Below are 15,764 nucleotides of genomic sequence, written 5' to 3' on the forward strand. Positions count from 1 at the left end.
GCTAAAATACACATCTAATAAAACAATCATAAAGTTAAATGGATTTTAGCTATAATACACACCTAATAGTTAAATGGATTTTAGCTAAAAAAACACACCTAATAAAGCACTCACAAAACAAATATTTAAAAATAAAAAAATAAATTTCTACAATTGGGTTTTTGATCTTCATTAGGATTAAAAATAATGCTTGGGCCTTCTCCAAATGATATCTTCCATGGGTTACTCAAGTTGTGCCTTAATTCTTCATGGACTTTAATTCTTCATGGGATTTAATTCTTCATTCTTCAATCCAATTTGAGTCTCCAAGCCCACATTCTTCATGCCTACAAACAAGCAATTGAGTGTTATTAAATTATATATTATGTATATATTTATATGATATATTATATAGTATATTATATACTTATACATTATATAGATGCTCTATGCATGCACTCCATTGACTATATGTATTATGTTATATATATATATATTACACATAACTATTCAATTAAATCAATTTAAAATCAAAATGAGGGTTATAATTATAACAAAATTTTACAAAATTAACTACTAATCATGGTCGAGACTTCAAGGTAGCGCACGACCAAGCCATGTGCACAATGCAACTCGCAGTTGAAGAAGCTTTGATAGCCAATCATTTGTTGGGTCTCTTTCGAAGACTTTTTGAGTCTTCCATGGGTTGAGTCTTCTGATGACTCTCTTTCAATGGGTGTCTTCCACAAGAGTGGAAGACTTCTTTCTTACACAACTAAAAAGCCTTGAGCAAAGGCCTTAGCCACCCTATTTGTAGGTCTGGCTTGCCTTCCTCTCATGCCTTCTTTATTTTATTTATTTTCTATTTATTATGGACGATTGTCTGGCCACAAGGCACGCTTCTAAAGGGATTTTTTTTTTTTGAGGGGGGGGGGGGCGGGGAACGATCTCGAGGGCTATGCTACAACACTGGGATCTTTAGGTAGATAATTAAATGCTAAGTATCAGAAATCATTCTCTAGAAGAAAATAACCAGAAATTAAGGCATGCTTGCGAGGAATGGCAGGGAATTCAACAAGCTATAAGTGTCTTTTACCGCCCTTGTCCAAGATCACAACCAAAATAAACAAGGCGTCTGACCAAGTGTGCTGTGAAAATTCATGTCTTCAAACTTGCTTAAACAAGGCATGTCGCGCGCTTAGAGGGATAGACATAACGGCTATTTGCTAGCAAGCCGTAAAGGAGTATTGGCTCTCCAAGGACTATTATGGGAGGAATGGAGCATACTCCTTTGCCTTCATCAAGTACGGGTTCTACTTGACTTGTAGCTTTTTAGAGTCTTGATGTCCTCGGGAGTCGTTCCCTGAGGTGGTCTATACTGATGAGGTTTCGATAATGGAAATTCTAGACTAGAAGAGGTACATTCCAGGTCCTCATGCTCCTAGGAATATGTGACAAAGATCGATAACACAAGATTTCTTAAAAGTATTCCCAGTCATAAGATTTCTCTAAAGAGGACTAAGATTAATCAATTATGGACTAGTATGAGATACTAATGATAAATAATAGTGAGTCTCATGCCATATTGCATGAGATGTAGATAACAGACATATGGGTAGGTGTTAGTTGAACATATCTGAATAACACATGTAACAGATCACATGGTTGAGAGGATTAATAATCTATTATTGGCTTTCAATTGTTTATCTAGTCCTTTGGTTGAAAGCAACAGAGTTGTCTTGTGAACTGGTGTTGGAGATTTACTATTAAGCGAAACCATTTAGTGTGAGAAGTGGGGATGCTCTCTGTGTAGTCTTTGTGCAATGGCGCATGGAGGTAGATGCTCACTGACTGGATCCATTGTTCTCCATCAAATGGGGGTGAACATCCTATGAGATTTTAGTTGGTTGGTGATTGCAAAAATCTTTAGCCAAGGAATGCATGATTGTAAAGGAGATTCTGATGTTGGAAGAGTTCTGATGTTATATGTTGATCACCCTAGACTGGATCTTGCATAGTTACCAAGTCTTGTGAGTTTAGTCAGTCCATGACTCTCACTCAATTAGGATGTTCGTCAGTGGAGGGACTATAGTGCATGGTAATTGAGAGCCCAAATAGGTTTACAAGAAGCTTTGACTTCATTACCATTAGGATTGTCCAGAGTTCTAGTTAGAGAATACTCAAGATCTTTCAGGATGCTTTGGGGAGATGGAATGATCCTCTTAGTAAATCAAAGTGTTCAATCAGCGTCAAGAGTTGAGGTGTCTTGATTGCTACATGGTTGTGAACCTAAAAGATCACACGCTAATTAGATAATTCGTTGGATTAATGAATCTGAGCTGGTTGAGTGTTCTTCTTCCATTAAGAGTTAATGGGGATTAAATTACCAGTTAATGGTTGATAAAAACATTATTAAGAGTTAATGAGGTTTTTAGCGGGATATTAATTATGAAAAATGTTCTCAGTGTGTAATTAATTCTTATATAATATTTTTATGTATAATTATTATACATATATTATATAAAATAAATTATTTAAAATAATGGGGCAAGTAATTTGAAAAATCAAAATTGTTTTTGTTAAAAGTAAATTGATAAGGGGCTTGCGGCAGGGAGGCAATTTCAAATTAAAAGAAACAAGAGACATTGAGTAGAGGGGGCAATGAGCTGGTTGTAGGCTCATGATTGCGCCTACAAGAGATAAATTGAAAGGGAATAATTGTTCTCCCTCCATTCAGCTTCCAATATGTATATAATGAGGATTGTTATCGGGCACCAGTATGTTGCTTGAATGTGGCTTGCCAGGAGGGTGGTTGTTAGTTCCAAACGATGGAAAATATATCCCAAGAGGGGGGTGAATTGGAATTAGGGTAAATTCTTCGATAGATTAAAGACTTATTGCTTAGAGAACACTATGTTTCAAAACATCAAAGAGTTTGTTTCGAAATCAACCTTTCTGTTAAGTATGTTTCGAAACCTAAGAGAGTATGTTTCGAAACCTTCATCTCTGTTTTGCTTATTTTAATTTTTTTAGCTTTTGAAAACGTTTCTTTTGAAAGCATGAACAATGAGAATAAGCAAGTAGAATAGTAAAGCAATTTACACACGAGATTTGTAGTTGTTTGGCACCCCACCTAGTTCACTAGCTTCAAGGTTACCCACTTTAAGGATTTTCAAACAAAGTCACTTTCACTAGTGATCAACCATAACAAGGGTTTTACCACGGTTCTCCCTAAAACCTTGCACACAATGACTTTTAAGGCTAAACTCAAAACCTTACAACCAATAACAAGATAAATAAAACTTTATCTTTTACAACCCAGCAAATTTAATGTAATGAAATACCTGACCAAATGGTTGTACAAACCTATTGGTATGAGGTGAAAAGAGCTTAGAAGGATAAGATGTTGGTTTCATTTTGCTTCTCCTTTTCACACCACAATGCACACCAAGGATTGACTGAATGATTCTTCTTTGAGAGCTTATCGAAAGGATTTTGTTCACTTGTGCTTGAGAATGTGGCAATGTCTCTTGTTGTATACTCGTGTATGTGCTTGTGAGAGGTAGATTTTGTCTTCAAAGAATAGATATATATGCTAAGAAGTAGAGTTTTGACTAAATATAAACGTTATAGACAAGATGATAAAGTAGGTTTCAAAACATCCATCCTTTACAGCTGGATATGCACTAAGAGATAGAATGAGTAAGAGACAATGCTTTAAAAACAAAATAATTTTTTTTTATTCTCCACTTTCAAAATATTTGAAATTGGAATATCAGGGTATGGAGATTAAGTCAAAAGATAACTTTTAAATAGCTTTCGAATTATTATGCAAAAGCATGTCAGTTTTTCAAAGATTCTGTTGACGGAGTCGGATGTTTCGAAACATAATATAAAGGTTTCGAAACATGATTCAAGAACATATATCAAAACATATGTAACATAGATTTTAAATACTCTGCTGACAGAAATGACAAAGGTTTCAAAACATATGCTTAGATTTCAAACAGGTTTCGAAATAGCATATAAACTTAGCAAACATTGAAACCTTATCAAAAGATATTTCAAAACATGTATAGAAACAAGGAAGAATGATGTTTCGAAACATGGAAACTTAGTTTCTAAACACGATGCATGAAATTTGAGTTTTTCAAACATTTGAACATTTGCTGCAAACACTAATATGCTTGTTTCGAAATATGGAAAAAACTTATTTCAAAATATGAGATTCTCATAAAGATTTTTCATTCTAAGATTGGTTTTTCATCAAACATATTTTCTCATATATCAAAAAAATATGATACAATAATTCTCCCCCTATTTTTTGATAGTGATAAAAATCTTTAAAAGACATCGAAAACAAGTTTTTGAAAAACCTTATAACCCCCCCCCCTTAATCTTGTACAGGAGATGGAAAACAAACCTTAGGTGCGTCATGTCTTCTTTTTTCTTTATTTGAGATATTAAACAAATTTTGTTGTTACCAACAGTTAGTGCTTCAAAATTTGATAGATTAAAAACATTTGTTTGATACCCATTGATAACTAAACACAAGGTTGATACCATTATGTAGATTAGAGATGATCCATTGTAGTAGCATTCATACATACACTTATGTCAGTTTTCTCCCCTTTTTATCATAAGCAAAAAATATGACTACCAAGCCAAAAAAAAATGTTTTTCTTGCTCCTGAAGAGACAATATAATCATGAAGAGAACAATCAAGATGTCAAATAAATATGATAAAGCATCCATTACAAGTAGTCTTAAAAATGTACCAAAACATGTTAATGTATCTAGAAGGCTAATGAGTCAAGGAATCTGAAGAATACTGCTTAGTATGAACTAATTCTTCTAGATTGTCTATTTGGTCCCTAATACTATCTAGATATTCCTTTGTTTGACGATGGTTGTTGTCGATTTTTTCATTGAGAATGTTGAAGGCATCTTCAAAGCGCCGAGTCATGGAAGCAAAGCCTTCAGTTATGGTAGACTGAAACGATGCAAGCATATCCGGCGTGACTCGTGTGGATGACCCTGCTTCAGAGGTGGCTAGAGAAGGAGCGTCTTGTCTTCTTATTCTTCCTCTTCTTCCTCAGATTTCAAGTTCATTTCATACCTATAGCGTTGATGACGATGGACAACTTTGGTGTATTTGTGATGGGTTTTGCCATACACACATCCCATTTTATGAAGGGAAGTATGGTTGAAGATAGGAATTTGATTTTCGGATTGAATAGATGAGGATGTGAGATGATGAAATTTAGTGTGAAGAAATGCGATGATGAGACACCCACAGGGAAGAGATTTCTTGGAGAAAACGCGGGCATTGACCATTTTAGCACAAATGATAGAAGGAAGATTCATTTCCTTTTTAGCAATTATTTTCTTTAAAAACCATAGGTCTTCAGGATAGAGCATTGCAAAATTTTCGGTTCAAGGGTTTAAGACTTGACAAATGATGAGATGGAGAATGCGAATGTCAATAGATAAATTTTTCAAGGTTGTAATTTTCTTGGGAAGGTTGGGCTTTTCAGTAATAATCCAATAAGCATTTAACGCATTGAAATTGTAAGGAGTATATATTTCTTCTTTGTTTGGTATATCTAAAAAGTTAGCTAGGGTTTTTGGATTGATTTTAAATTTAGTGTTTTGAATGAAAGTTTTGAAGTGATTGGGGTATTCATGCCCATCGAATGAATTGTAAGCATTTGAGTAAAACATACGAACATAATTGGAAAAGACATCAGTTTTTAGTTCAAGGAGAGGGAGCCATTTTCGATCACGTAAGGGTGCAAGGAATGAAAAATTTTGCTTCACCTAGAAGTTCTAAATCAAAAATACGACCAAGGTTTACCTTACGTGTTTTGAATGAGGTGTTGTGAGTATTGAGGGCTTGAAAGGAAGAGAAGTCCTAGTTGAACTCTTGGGAAGGCGGAGACGACAAAAGTTGGGTGCGTTGATGCTTGCTGGGGGATCTCTTCATCCTCACCATGATGGATTTTTGAGATTAGGATGAGAGATTGAGAAAGATTTTGAGTGGGTGTGCAAGGGAGAGAGGTTTTGGAGGCTAGGGTTTTGGAACACTGAAGAGAACTTGGAAGAAATGAACATAAAAAACCTATCAGGTATTTATAATCTCGACTTTATGTTTCAAATAGTGTTACATATGTTTTGTAACAAACTTCTTTGGAAATATGTTTCGAAACATAGATAGAAATGTTTAAAAATAAAACTCTCTGGAAAACATGTTTCGAAGCATGGACAATATGTTTTGAAATACAACTCTCTGGAATTAGTGTTTCAAAACAGAATTTTTATGAAGTTTCAAAACATGATGTTCTCAAATGGGGATGTTTCGAAACATGATACTGATGTTTCAAAACTTCTGCTTGACAAAAATACTTAGACTGGATTTTTTATGGAGATTTATCTAGACTTTGATTTCCAACAAATTTAGACATGATCTAAGTGTTCAAACATTTTGCTATCCAATGGTTTGGTAAAGATATCGGCGACTTGATTATTTATATCTACAAATTCTAAAGAGATATCTTCTTTTTTAACATGATCCCTTAATAAATGATGTTTGATTTCAATATGTTTGGTTCTTGCAAGGAATACGGGATTTTTGGATAGGGCTATTGTACTTGTGTTGTCAGACTTGATTGGTATTCTTTCTAAATGAATGCCATAATCTTCTAGTTAATGCTTAATCCAAAGAACTTGTGTGCAACATAAACTAGCTGCTACATATTCAGCTTCGGTTGAGGATAAGGCAATTGTATTTTGCTTTTTGCTAGCCCAAGTCACTAACGATTTCCCTAGAAAGTAGCATATTCTACTTTTCCTATTTTTATTAATTTTGCATCCACTATAGTTAGCATCAGTATAGGCCGTAAGTTCAAATGTTTTTATTTTGGATAGAATAGGCCTGAATTTTCAGAACCTTTAATGTATCTTAAGATTCTTTTAGTGGCTTTCAAGTGAGACTCTTTTGGATCGGCTTGATAGCTAGCACATATACCAAGACTAAACACAATATCGGGCCTAGAGGCCGTTAAATATAGCAAAGAGCTAATGATTCGTCTTAGGGGTGTTCAAAAAAATCGGTGCACCGTGGAAACCGGCCAAACCAAACCAAACCGAACCGATCGATTTTTTTTTTTTTTTTGCGGTCCAAAACGGTTTGGTGGTTATACAAATCGCATGGTTTGCGGTTTGTATGGTTGGCGGTTTGGATTAAAACCAAACTGCCCAAGAAAATATAAAAAAATATATAAAAAATATATTATTATAAAAATCACCCCCACAACCCCTACAACCCTTATTATTATAAAAATTTTATAATAATATATAACAAGTTCATAATAATATATAACTGTTATAATTGCCAACATATTATAATAGTTTATAATAATATATAATTATTCTTTCTAATATTTTTATACTATATTATATGTTGTTAATAGTTATTTTTAAACCGTGGTAAATCGCACCAAACCAGACCTCAAATGCGGTCTGGTTTGATCAAAAAACCGCACTAGCGGTTTGGCTTGCTGAAAATGGTTCAGACCGGCCAAACCGCACCATGAACACCCCTAATTCCTCTATATAGATTTTGATCGACTAATTTTTCTTTTCCGTCCTTATCAATAGTACTAGATGTACTCATAGGGGTCGATATAGGCTTATAGTCTTTCATTCCAAATTTTGCTAAGATTTCTTTTACATACTTTGCTTGGCTTAAATAAGTTCCTTGAGATGTTTTCCTAATTTGAAAACTTAGGATGTATTTTAATTTTCCTATCATGCTTATTTCAAATTCATTTTGCATTACTGAGGCAAACTCTTCACACAAACTAAGATTTGTTGATCCAAAAATAATGTCATCTAGACAAGCAACATATCATTTCTTTTCTTCTTAATGAAAAGTGTTGCGTCAACCTTACCTCTTTGAAATCCATTTTCAGTAATAAACTTACTTAGCCTTTCATACCAAGCTCTAGGAGCTTGTTTTAAACTATATAAGGCTTTAGTACGCTTATATACATGATTTGGATATTTCAGATCTTCAAAGCTAGGTGGTTGTTTTACAAACACTTGCTCCGAAATGAAACCATTTAAGAATGCACTTTTAACATTCATTTGATATAAAGTGAAGTTCTTGTAGCATAAGAAAAATAATAGGATTCTTATAGCTTCTAATCTTGCTACCAGAGCATAGGTTTCATCATAATCAATGCCTTCTTCTTGACTATATCCTTGAGCAACTAATCTAGCTTTATTTCTAATGATATTACCACTCTCATCAAGCTTGTTTCTAAAAACCCATTTTGTTCCAATGATAGGATGATCTGATGGTTCAGGTACAGGACACAAAACTTCATTCTTTTTGAATTGGTTTAGCTCATCTTGCATAGCCTTAACCCATTCATCATCATTTAAAGCTTCTTGAACATTTTTGGGTTCTATTTGAGATATTATAACTAGATCGGTATTTAATCTAAGAGAAGATCTAGTTGATACTCCTTTGCTAGGATCTTCTAAGATTTCATTTTCTTTAACATAATTTCTTTCTCTTGGAAATGAGATTTCTTTTTGATTTTCTGGATTTTTGTTATTGCTTTGATCTATTTCTTCATTGATTTGAATATGATTCATTTTATTTGGAATGTCTTCTAGATCATCATCATTATTGATTATTCTAGGTTTTCCATCAAACACTACATGAATTGATTCTTTTACAATCAACGTTCTTTTATTAAATATTCGATAAGCTTTACTTTGAGACGAATACCCTATAAATATGCCTTCATCACTCTTAGCATCGAATTTTCCTAAGTTATCTTTACCATTGTTTAGAACAAAACATTTGCAACCAAAGTGATGGAAATGAGAAATATTTGATTTTTTTGTGTTTATATAACTCATACAGAGTTCTTTTAATAATTGGTCTTAAAGATACTCTATTTAGCACATAGCATGTTGTATTTACAACTTCAGCACAAAAATATTTTGGCAAGTTACTTTCTAGCAACATGGTTCTAGACATTTCTATAAGAGTTCTATTCTTTCTTTCAATGACACCATTTTGTTGAGGGGTTCTAGAGACCGAGAAGTTATGGTGAATTCCATTTTCTTCACAATAGGATTGAAATTCTTGATTTTCAAATTCTCAACCATGATCACTCCTTATTTGCTTTATTTTTAATTCTTGTTTATTTTGAAGTCTTTTGTACAATCTAGAGAATGCTTTAAAATCATCATTTTTATTTCCTAAGAATAGCACCCATGTAAACCTTGAAAAATCATCTACTATGACTAGGGTATAGGATTTTCCTCCAAAACTTTGAGTTCTCATAGGACTAAACAAATCTAGGTGAAATAGTTCTAGAGGTCTAGCAGTGCTAATTGAATTTATGGATTTAAATGAAGATTTAGTTTGTTTTCCTTTCTTACACGTATCACATACATGATCCTTTTTAAAGTTTAAATTTGGCATGCCTCTAACTAGTTGTTTTCTAACCAATTTGTCAATTAAACTCATGCTTACATGACCTAGTTTCTTATGTCATAACCAAGACAAATTTGAATTTGATGCAATAAGGCAATTTTCATGTTTAAGCACAACATCATCAAGCCAAATAACATATACATTTCCATGTCTATTTCCAGAAAAAATAAGTTAATTTGATTTCAAATCATAGACTTTACATTTACTAGATTTAAAAGTGACTCTATGTCCTTTATCACATAATTTGCTTATACTTAGCAAGTTGTGTTTTAAACCTTCAATTAGGCATACATTTTCAACTTTTGTTCTACTTAAACCAACTGTGCCATAACCAAGGATTTTACCTTTAGAGTTATCGCCATAGACAACATTTACCTCGTTCTTTGTAGGTGAGAGAGATGAATTGATCATTGTCTCCCGTCATATGCTTGGTGCATCCACTATCAAGATACCACTTCTTCTTTCCTACCTTGGATGCCAAGCTTACCTACAAGAAATACATTACATTGGTACTTTTGGTACCCAAATTTTCTTGGGTCTAACAATGTTAGCAATCACATCATTTTTAAATTTTGGAATCCAATTCAAATTCAATCTATGAGCATTTTTTCTATAAAAACATTGTTTGATATGGTGTTCCTTCTTGTTACAATAATGACAAGTTAAATTTGTTTTTCTATAAAAGCCTTGATTATAATGAGTAACATGTTTTCTAAATGATGGGGGCTTATTCAAAGTCTTTCCCTTAACAAATTTTGTTGCTGAGGTAGATGGAACATCATCTATATATCCTAGCCTTCTCTTATTTCCAAATGGTTTTTAATTTCCTAAAATCATTTCCAGCTTCTTCTCACCTTTTAATAGTTTTTCAAATAAGTCTAATAAGTCATTGTTTTTCTTTTCTAATTCTAAAAGTTTGATCTTCAAATGTGTACTTTCCTTATCCTTTTGTTCAATGATTTGTTCTAAGTCATCATAAGCAATCTTAAGATCATTGCATTCTTTTTCTTTGATTGTTGAGACATTTTTCAGAACTTTGTTTTTGGCTAGAACCTTGTTATATGTTTCTAATAATAAATTGTATTCATCTTGTAAAGAATTAAATGAAACAGAATTGCTACTAGTTGAACATGAATTTACCTCGTTTTCTTCTCGTGCTATAAGGCAAAAGTTTGCAGCTTCTTCTTGTTGACTTGAATCAAAAGAGAGTGAACTTCTCTTCATTCAATGTGGCTAATGACTTCTTCTTCTTGTTCTTTTTCAGCCTTTTGTATTGAGGGCAATCTACCTTGTAATGTCCTGATTTCTTACACTCAAAACATTTTAATTCATCAGGAGTATCTTTAGAAAATTTCTTGTTTTCATATGGTTTTCTCTTTGAAAATTTTCCTTTTCTTATAAACTTGTTAAAACTTTTTGTGAGTAAAGTAAGTTCTTTATCTTCATCACTTGTTTCACTTTCATCTTCCTCTTTGGCCTTGAATGCTAGGGATTTCATTTTGAGCTCATATGATTCTTTTCTATTTAACTTAATCACATGAGTTCATAGTGAGCCTAATAGATCATCCATTATAAGTGTAGATGTGTCTCTAGCTTCTTTTAGGTTCCCAACTAGATGACAAGCTTCCTAAGATCTTATGAACCTTTTCTTCGGTTGTTATTGTTTCTCCTAAGGCTTGCAAATTTATTATAATGTTATTACACCTTGTGAACATCTCCTTAATGGATTCACTAGCATTGATTATGAAATTTTGATATTCACTAGTAAGGATTGCAATTTTAGTGCTTTTCACTTTCTTGGTTCCTTCATGTGTTATTTCTAAGTGATCCCAAATTTCTTTTGCTGTAGTACATGAAATTACTCTATTAAACTCAGCTAAACTTAATGCACAATGTAATATATTAATAGCTCTAGCATTTGTCTCATTAGTGTATTTTTGTTGTTCATTCCAACTTTCAGTAAGAGGTTCTGGTAGTGTAACCGTACTAGATATACATGTATATAGTTCAGTATTTTGCATCAAGAAATATCTTGTTCTTGTTTTCCCGTAGGTGTAGTTCAAACTATCGAAATAAGGTGGCCTTGAGGTGTTTTGTCCTTCCAACTTAAAGTCGGTGTTGAATGCCATTTGGATCTTTGCTCTTAGGTGGTTAGACCTACAAAACACTTAGAGACCTTGCGCTCTGATACCAATTGTTAGTTTCAAATGATGACAAATATATCCCAAGAGGGGTGTGAATTGGGATTAGGGTAAATTCCTCGATAGATTAAAGACTTAAAGCTTACAGAACACTATGTTTCGAAATATCAAGGAGTTTGTTTCACGATCAACCTTTTTGTTAAGTATGTTTCGAAACCTAAAAAAGTATGTTTCGAAACTAATCTTTCTATTAAGTATGTTTTGAAACCTTGCTCTATGTTTTGCTTATTTTGAAACTTTTAGCTTTCGAAAACATTTTTTTGAAAGCATAAACAATGAGAATAAGCAAGTAGAATAGTAAAGCAATTTGCACACGAGATTTATAGTGGCTTGACACCTCGCCTAGTTCACTACCTTCAAGCATATCCACTTGAAGAATTTTCAAACAAAATCACTTTCACTAGTGATCAACCACAACAAGGGTTTTACCATGATTCACCCTGAAACCTTGTACACGATGAGTTTTTATGGCTCAACTCAAACCTTACACCACAATGAGTTTTAAGGCTAAACTCAAAACCTTACAACCAATAACAAGATAAATAAAACTTTATCTTTTACAATCTAATAGATTTAATGTAATGAAATACCTTACCAAATGGTTGTACAAACCTATTAGTATGAGGTGAAGAGAGCTTAAAAGGATAAGATGTAGGTTTTAGTTTGCTTCTCCTTTTCACACCACAATGCACACTAAGGATTGACTAAATGATTCTTCTTTGAGAGCTTGTCAAAAGGATTTTGTTCACTTGTGCTTGAGAATGTGGCAATGTCTCTTGTTGTTATATACTCATGTATATGCTTGGGAGAGGTAGATCTTGTCTTCAAAGAACATATATATATATATATATTAAGAAGTAGAGTTTTGGCTAATTATAACCGTTATAGACAAGATGATAAAGTAGGTTTCGAAACACACCCTATAGGTTTCAAAACAACATTCTTTTACACTGAGGTTTCGAAACATACATCACAAGTTTCGAAACATCCATCCTTTACAGCTGGATATGCACTAAGAGACAGAATGAGTAAGAGATATGCTTTAAAAACAAAATGATTTTTTTTATTCTCCACTTTCAAAATATTTGAAATTGAAACATCAAGGTATGAAGATTAAGTCAAAGATAACTTTTAAATAGCTTTTGAATTAAAATGCAAAAGCATTTCAGTTTTTCAAATATTCTGCTGACAGAGTCGAATGTTTTGAAACATACTATGAAGGTTTCTAAACATGATCCAAAAACATATATCAAAACATATGCAACATAGATTTTAAATACTCTGCTGACAGAAATAACAAAGGTTTTGAAACATACTATATAGGTTTCGAAACATATGCTTAGATTTCAAACAGGTTTCGAAATAACATATAAACTTAGCAAACATTGAAACCTTATCAAAAGACATTTCGAAACATGTATAGAAACATGGCAGAATGATGTTTCGAAGCATGGAAACTTAGTTTCAAAGCATGATGCATGAAATTTGGGTTTTTCAAACATTTGAACATTCGCGAAACACTAATCATGCGTGTTTCGAAATATGGAAAAAAACTTATTTCGAAATATTAGATTCTTATAAAGATTTTTCATTCTAATATTTGTTTTTCATCAAACACATTTTCTCATATATCAAAAAATATGATACAACAGTGGTGTGTGTTGGTCCCACCCCGCCATAGGTCCCATGCCCCCCTCAATACTTGCCCACGTCTGGAAAATTTTATGTTACCCGACATGGGCGACAAAAAATTTTCCTGTGTATAATATGTATACATATTGAGAATAAAAATAATAATATTATTATTATTAAGGAAAAAGACAGTAGCCCTAGTGTCCTATTCCCTTTTCTCGTCTCCTTTGATTTTCTTCGTTTGTCAAGAAACGCAAGTCCTATGTGTATATGTGACATATATATATATATATATTGTATGGTGTGAGATGATGGATGTGGAAGTGTGTGGGCTAAGGAAGAAGTTGTTGACTAAACCTACTCTTTCATCTCTCGGCTTTATCTCCTCGTTCCCTTTGATTAATAATATACATGAGATGTATATATATGTATATCATGTGGGAGTTGTGTTGATAGATGATGCAGTACTTGTTGGTGTTGTTACCTAAAATACAATAATTAGATTTATGACGTGGGACTAGTTAATGTTGGGGCCTGAGCTTGATGTCCACGAGAAATGATACTACTAAAAGGGGATTTATGCTACTAAAATGGCACGTGTTGTTGAGGGTACCATGTTTTCCTAGAGGAACGAAACTACCACAAGAATATGATTGCCATAAGGATGTGAGTGTTGCGAGGATGAGAGTGTTGCAAGGACCAAAGCCTTTACTAAGTGAACTTGAATGCTGAATGTGACTACCACAAGGATGAGAGTTCAACAAGGATGTAATTCCAAGAGAAAATGTGTTATCACAAGGATGTGAGTGCTGCAAGGACTAAAGCCTTTACTAAGTGAACATGAATGCCGAATGTGACTGCCACAAGGATGAGAGTGCCCCAAGGATGTAATTCCAAGAGAAAATGTGTAACGACCCGTCAGAAGGGTCTAGAATTATTGAGAATTATTTAGCTAATTTTTGGCTTAAGAGAATTTTTCAATTAAATATTTAATGTGGCAATTTAGAATTTTTAATTAAGAGTATAACATTTAAATGGCACTTTAATTATGTGAAAATTAAGTACAAGGGCATGAAGGTAATTCTAGAGTTTTAAATAATAATTCTCTATTATTAGGAATTATTTAATTAGAGATATTATATAATTGGGGGAATCCATATGTGAGAAGGTTTAGGTTTGAAGTCTCCAAATTAATTAAGAATAAGGACTTCAAATTATAAAAGGGGAAGGAGATGGGCTTCTAGGGCTATTTCTTTATCTATATAAAGGCATATAAGCCATAGTGTTCTTCACGTCGCGTGAGGAGTAGAGAGCCAAGAAGTCTGTGACTTGCAGAAGTTGCTTTGCATAGGAGGTCTCATTGAAAGTGTTTGATTCGATCGATATCATAAGACAAGTATCTTCCCTGTATTACTCCTTCACCATTTTGGATTGTGAGTTCTATTACTCCTTCTACCATTTGGAGTGCAAGTTCTACTATTTCTTCTTTCTTTTAAGTTGTAAGATCCTTCCTCCTTTTATTTATTTTAGAGGCAAGTTCTCATATATGCATGATCTTTATAGTGATTCAATCAATTATTATCTTTGAATCATCCTTAAAAATTGTCTCATATCAATTGGGATTCGTTTTCCCAAGATTTTATTCAGAATGGTGTAGAATCATTAAGTTTTATTTCAGATTTCAGTCTCTGTTAGCGTTCATGTTCATCAAATTTAATTGTAGATATCCGAATGGGCCTTCCCATATCCGGATGAGTTAATTTATATACGTGAGTGTCATCCGGATGGGGCTGTGCCTATCCAGATGAGTTTATCCGGATGGATTAGTGCTTATCCAAATGGCCTTGTTCGTATCTGGATGTCCTTTGTTTGATATTCAAATGCTTTAATCAGCATCTAGGTGAGTTTAGTGATTCCTTGAGAGTGATATTTAGATACCTTGTGTTGTATCTGGATATGTCTATTCCATTGTGAGTGATATTTGGATATATTAAGTCATATTTAGATGTGTCCTTTTATTTTTGTGTGTGATATCCGGATGTCTTCCTCAGTATATCCAGATGGGTCAAGTTGATATCCGGATGTCTTGTTTCATATCCGGATACCCCTCTCAAGTTTTGAACTTCATATCCGAATAAGCTCCAACATATTCGTATAGCTTCTGATTTGAACGCCAATGTATCCGGATGAGCTTTTTTCATATCCGAATGTCTTTCCTCATATCCATATATTCTTCCTAATATCCGGATGGCTTTTCCAGAAATCCAAGTGAACTTCCAGTGATGTTTTAATCCAAGTTTTTCTTTAAATTAAAATATTCAATACTTCTAAATATTGAATTATCATGCCAAGTATGATAAATCTAACGTACCCATACCATAACAAAAAATTCATAGAATATTTGTATTCCAATATATTGAAGATCAGACAACATG

The sequence above is a fragment of the Diospyros lotus genome, chromosome 3, assembly GCF_014633365.1.
Source record: "Diospyros lotus cultivar Yz01 chromosome 3, ASM1463336v1, whole genome shotgun sequence".
Lineage (NCBI taxonomy): Eukaryota > Viridiplantae > Streptophyta > Magnoliopsida > Ericales > Ebenaceae > Diospyros > Diospyros lotus.